Below are 6,740 nucleotides of genomic sequence, written 5' to 3'. Positions count from 1 at the left end.
ACTATAGAAGCAGAGGCTGTAGCTCATTCCACTATCTCTCCTCTTATACAACTCTTTGGCTAGAAATTGTGATGATCCACCCTCCTGAAGAATCACTGGTTTGGATCTAATGTGAAGCACACAAGAGTAGTGCAATTGCTCATATTCTCTCTATATCCTCAGTTTCCTTTATAATTTTGGGGCACGAGCTCCCATGTGCCTTTTCTTCCAACAGCCAGCACCTGCATCTTTTTGTTCAAGGGGTGCCCCCAGATTGCTGGCACCATGGTGCCTTTGGGCACAGAGGGCCAAAAGTGTTTGGAAATTTATAATTCCCACTCCCCTCCCCCACCCTCAACACACACACCCCTGCCCTTAACCAGTCACTGATAGCTCCCTTGGTCCCCATCAAGACAGTGTAAGTCTTGTCTATACTGTCCAGAGCTCTCTTGTGGAACTGAGCCAAAGTTACCCTCCATGGCACTTCACTAGATGTCACACCCTGGCTTGGCTTCATTCCCTTCTCAACCCACTTCCCCACACTCCTGCCAGCTTTTCCTGGGAGCACTTCCTAATCAGTCACCTTTGTTTGAGTCCTTGTCTCAGGGCCTGCTCCCAAGATCATCCTATATTATTAGGAGGTTGGAGTAGGGTTATAAAAGCTAATTTGCAATATTTTCTACCTTCATTATACATACTGATTTCTTGTGGATCCTAAACTTTAGTGACCTAATCCTTATGACCTATTTGAATAATTCCTCATAAAAAATGCAAAGATAGTTTCCAAGTATACTATCATTCTTTCTGCTCACTAATTCTACTTATACCACCCTCTCCAAAAGAAAATAATACTTTTTTATTTTTTAAAAGATTGTATTTATTTATTTGAGAGAGAGAATGAGATAGAGAGAGAGCATGAGAGGGGAGAGGGTCAGAGGGAGAAGCAGACTCCCTGTTGAGCAGGGAGCCCGATGCGGGACTCGATCCTGGGACTCCAGGATCATGACCTGAGCTGAAGGCAGTCTCTTAACCAACTGAGCCACCCAGGCGCCCGAAAATAATAATTTTTTAAAGAGGCAATAATCTTAAAGAGGGATTAGCTTGTGGATGGTATCATTGATTCTTTTAATTATTGTCATATGGTAGGCCAGAAAAAAAAAAAGGAAAAAATGATCAGACCTAGAAAACAGATAAAGAATTCAAATAGCGTGAGCTGCTTTAGTACAGTCTTAATGTGGAGGCATTAGTATTTCCTCCCTCCCTTCCTTTTGTCCTTCCAGTCCATGGGTTAGGGGAGCATGCAAAAGTAACATTAGTTCCTTACCCTTGAGAAACTCACTGTGAGAAAAGAGAGTCATGTAAATACAGTAAAACATGGTGAAGTTTATTATTGGAGGTCAATGGAAGGAAGTCCCTTCTTCTAATTAGTTGAAGCTTCATTGCAGCAAATTTTCTCCATCCCAAAGGAAGCTGTTTGGGGACATCCTGAAACCCATATACAGTACATTTCGGCCACTTGATTGTCATCCTCACCTATGGTGGTCCTTACATTTGCTCTCATTGAACTCTGTTCTCTCCTCTCTACAGCTGGAAGTCTCAAGCAAAGGTATGATGAGAAAATGGATTTAAAATATGTGATAACAGGGGCGCCTGGCTGGCTCAGTTGGCAGAGCATGCGACTCTTGATCTCAGGGTTGTGAGTTCAAGCCCCACGTTGGGCATGGAGCCTACTTAAAATTTAAAAAGAGTAAAAAAAAAGTGTGATAATAGAAGAGTCGAGGGGAGATGGCAGATTAGGCTCATCCTTTGATCTAGCCTCCAATTTTATATTGCATAGTCTTTGCATGGCACATTTTTCAGTTGAATACAGTTCAACCAATCTTCTTAAGTCTCTTCAGATAATGCCAAAGTGAAATAGTGGAAAGTACATTTCTTAATTCAAAGGAAAGTTTTTCAAAATCTTCTTTGGGCAGGAGGACTGAAAATATAGGAGGATGGTAGAGAAGAGGCAGTAAGTTCTGATAGATCAATTATCTTTATCCCATCTTATGCATTTATATAAAATTATTTTTCTTTATTTCTAACAGGTTAACATAGGAGAGAAGTGCTGGGCTAAATGGTCCCACTCCCTCTGCAGAAAGCATAGTCTGTTGGGTAATGATCTGATGGCAGCCCAACAGCAGAGGTAAACGCATGGCTTAGGAGGCAAGCGAAGGTCTGTTTCTCCCTTTCACTAGGTATGGTTCTGGGAAGTTAATTAACTTGTTTAATCCCATTTTCATATCTGCAAAATGGGGATTGTTATGGGTTGCATTGTGTTCTCCAAAAATTCATATGTCAAAGTCTTAGCCCTGAATACTTCAGAATGTGACCTTATTTGGGAATAGGGCTGTTGCAGATAAAATTAGTTAAGTTAAAATGAGGTCATACTGGAGTAGGGTGGGTCCCTAATCCAACACAACTTAAGTCCTTATTAAAAAGGGATATTTGGGGGTGCCTGGGTGGCTCAGTCAATTAAGCGTCCGACTCTTGATTTTGGCTCAGGTCATGATCTCATGGGTCATGGGATAGAGCGCTGCATTGGGGGGGGGGGTCCATGCTCAGCAGGGAGTCTGCCTGAAGATCCTCTCCCTCTGCCCCTCCCCCTGCTCATTCTCTCTAAAATACATAAATATTTTTAAAAAGGGGGGTGTTTGGACACATACACACACACAGGGAGAATGACACATGAAGATGGAGGCAGAGATGAAGATGTTTCTAAAAGCCAAGGTACCGTCCCTGCCAACACCTCAATCTGACTTCCTGCCTCCAGATCCATGAGACAGTACATTTCTGTTCTTAAGCCACCCAGTCTGTGGTACTTCATTCCAGCAAGCCTTGCCAACTAATACAGAGATTAAAACAGTTCCAGCCCTATAGAGTTGTAATGAGGATTAAATGAGATGATGCACAGGAAGTATTTAATACAGTGGTTGGCCCATAAAAAGTACTTAAAAACTGGTTGCTATTATTACTGTTTATAGTAGATTAATAGACTCAACCAACAACAAACATAGCTACTGGACCTGGACCACTTCATATCCTGAAGTTGCCTCTTCAGTATTCACTGAATGACCTACAGGATCCTGAATTTTCTAGCCATGTGCCTTGGGTACGAATAACCCCTTCCTCAATTCCAGAATGGGTTCTGAGTGGCTTAAACCATTCACTGTAATTCTCCTTCCATTTCCACTCCCACAGGGACTGGATGACACGAACAGGTAACCTAAGCCTGAGACAATCATCACATAGCATTTCTCAGGCCATAGATGGGGGTGAGGGGGAACCTGTGACCTAAGAATTAGAGAAAATCACTAGACTTTTCTTTGACAGTTTGATGAAGGATGTCTCTACCCTCTCAACCCCCAGCCCCAGATATTAACAAAAAGTTTGTCTGTGTTGGTCTTATGAGGGAAATCAAACCATGAACAGAGCCGACGAGGGTGGAGCAGAAAGTTATAGTAATCTTGATGACACCTTATACCACTGTTTGTCAAATCCTACCTGAAAGCTGCTTTGTATCTTTTTTCCCTGGTTAGTGTGAGTCTGAGTTGGGTTCTGCTGTGAATGTGGCATATTTAATGGGCAGAACTTGGTAGGAGAGCAGCAGGAAGTAGCTTTATTCTTTCTCACCGCTTACTCTTTAAACCTACTTGGTCAATTCTCCATTCTCCATCTGTGTGGTTTACTGAGCAGACCACTTAGATTTTCTGTCACTTTCAGGTATTAGAATAGTCTCATATCAGGTGCCAAAAATCTGGGTGGATTTAAGTCAGAGCTTCCATTTCTGGTGTAGATGAAATCTTCTGAGGCCCATGTAGGCTTGAAACCTGTGGGAGTGAAGGAAAAGGGTGGTCTTTTTTTTCTATTTCTTCACTATGTTCACTCGTACTTCTCTATGCTTCCTGCTGCTTCTAGGTGCCCCGGGTCAGGATGGAAAGGAGGGACGGAAGGAAGCAAAGCAGGGTCTAACTCGATGGTGGTGGTTTAATCTAGCATCACTGTCCTCCTGTAGCAGATGCCCAAATGCTGGCCTGGGGTCTCATGGGACGCTTTCATGGCTTCTTCACAAACTGCCCCTGATAGGGCACAATTGCCAGGTTGGGCATTGTACCCCTTGGTCGACCTTTCAGAGGTCACTCCCCTCAGCATCTCTTCATCTCTCTATGAACTGACATGGAGCAATTTCTAGGACGAAAAAAAGCAAAGTGTAAAGAGTGCCCATAGTATGCTACCTTTTGTATAATGAAGAAGGGGAAAATACGAAACTATGCATGTATCTGCTCAACAATGCCGTGTAAGCCATGTGGAGTTTAGACAAAAGGAACATATACACCCTTGGCTCTAATGGAAGCGATCTCATAAATATTCTCAAAATCTACTTCTTTGTTTATATTGTTTTCAGTTGAGAGAATTGCCACGTTTGATCACTTATTTTATTTTATTATTATTTTTTAAAGTAGGCTCCATACCTAATGTGGGGCTCAAATTCACAACCCCAAGATCAAGAGGTGCATGCTCTACAGACTGAAACAGCCAGGTGCTCCTTGATCATTTATTTTGATCAAGTGGCAATCTTAAATAATTTTTAATTAACTTAAGCTTAAGTAAAATTATAGTAAAGTCTGTTTTGGTATAAATAAAATATTTAAATTAAAAATAATGGTGTGAGGAGCAACAGTGATGCAAGATGGCCATCAGCCACCATGGGCTGGGACAAATTTATGAAAATCAAATATACAGTCTTAAATAACTTTAATACCCAGAAGCACCTCCCCTTTGTAATATTTGTAACAAAAATGAATATGAATGGAGTTAATAGTTTCAGTGGAGTGATGGACCCAAGAGCTATATCAGTGCTGGCAAAATGGCAGAATTCATAATAGCATCAAAGTTGTCCTGCAAGAGCTTTGGTGCCTAATGATGTCTAAAGAAAACATGAAACTCCCTCAGCCGCCCGAAGGACAGGGTTACAGCAATTAATTGAGAAGAAAAACCACAGTCCTCCCATTCAATTTAAACAGTCTTCATTTTCCACAGTTACATTTTCTAGATACATCTTGTAGACCTCAAAGTACTGGAAGGGAAGCTCCCATTCAAAGGCAATTTATATTAAGATATTGTAAATGATACTAATTTTTTAAAAGATTTTTATTTATTTGAGAGAGAGAGAGAATGAGAGAGAGAACACAAGAGGGGGGAGGGTCAGAGGGAGAAGCAGACTCCCCGCCGAGCAGGGAGCCCGATGTGGGGCTCGATCCCGGGACTCCAGGATCATGACCTGAGCCGAAGGCAGTCGCTTAACCAACTGAGCCACCCAGGCGCCCCACAAATGATACTAATTTTTGGTCCATTTGGAATATATGTTGTGCTATAAAAAATAAAATAATGTATTAGTCTACCTACTTTTTAATTTTTCAATATTTTATCATCTGCCTTAGTGTTCTTGGGGAATATCAGTCATTAAAAACTACTTAAAAAATGTACACGAGGGTACACATTTTTCCTTTTGCCTCAGGTTCCAATATGGCTCAGCTCTGTGGTCATATTTATTTAAAAATTTGATATGTTGTCATCACAGATTTTTTTGCATTAATTTTTATTTTAAAAAATATTGCATTAAAATATTATTTACTTATTTTTAAAGATTTTATTTATTATTTTGGAGAGGGATAAGAGAGCATGAGTGGGGGATGGGCAGAAGGAGAGGGAGAAAGAGAATCCCAAGCAGACTCCACACTGAGTGCGGAGCCCAATGAGGAGCCTGATACCACAATCCTGAGGTCATGACCTGAGCTGAAACCAAGAGTCGATGCTCAACTGACTGAGCCACCCAGGCACCCCTAAAATCTTACTTATTTTGACTACAGATTCCTCCCCCCTCAATTACTGTGAGCAAGGTGAGTTCCTTACCCTAATGTGGTCTCTGCATCTCAACTGTGCAAAAAGAAACACAAAAAGGATAAACCAAAAACTAATGAGATTGGTTAGGTACAGGCAGTGGATGGGGATAGGATGGAAAGGGTAAAGACACCTCTCTGAGCAATCCTTTTTATATATTTCTGACTTTTAGAGCCATGCCAATGTTTCATATACTAAAAATATGAACAAAATATAATCAACAAAGATGAGACAAAGCCCAAAATGGAATGAATATACACAAAAACCTAACTGTACTGAACAGAAAAGAACCAACCTAAGTAACTTTGGAAAAGAGTAGTTTGACTCTATACACACTAATATCCTCTAAAGCCAAAGAAAAAATAATTGAGCACAAATACTTTACTTAGTAGTTTGTTTCTATCACAAATATGGATTAGTACTCTTAAACTACTTTATGTATATTGAAACCAATAAGTAAATGTATTGTGGATAGTGAGAGCCCGGTTTCTCACTGTCAGGGAGAGCAGTTAAAATAAAGAAAGGGATAGGCTGAATGAAACCTATGATGCAGGTTTGGAATTGGAGATATGAACTAATTGTGTGTGTGTGTGTGTGTGTGTGTGTGTGTGTGTGTACATATACATACAATACATGCAACATATAAATACACACACACTTACAGATACAGGACTTCCTACTGCCTATCTAGCACCTATCACTTGATTTCTAAATACCACTATCCAGGGAATGGATCTTTTTGCTTACTGTAACCTCAGGCACAAGAATGACTTGCTGCTCCCCTACAAGCCCTGTGTTCCCTTCATTTACTTGCTCATTTT

At 40.8% G+C, this 6,740-nt stretch overlaps 1 pseudogene; it reads left to right on the top strand.

Moving 5' to 3' along the window:
- The first annotated feature begins 4,708 nt into the window (after positions 1 to 4,708).
- On the top strand, positions 4,709 to 5,001 carry LOC114208591 (ubiquitin-conjugating enzyme E2 variant 1 pseudogene; annotated as a pseudogene).
- The last annotated feature ends 1,739 nt before the right edge of the window (positions 5,002 to 6,740 follow it).

This window comes from Eumetopias jubatus, unplaced genomic scaffold, assembly GCF_037043125.1.
Source record: "Eumetopias jubatus isolate StellerSeaLion01/CBP00866 unplaced genomic scaffold, mEumJub1_p1.0 scaffold_5, whole genome shotgun sequence".
NCBI lineage: Eukaryota > Metazoa > Chordata > Mammalia > Carnivora > Otariidae > Eumetopias > Eumetopias jubatus.
Note: the sequence above shows the minus strand (reverse complement) of the source record. Positions and strands in the feature narration are given on the sequence as shown.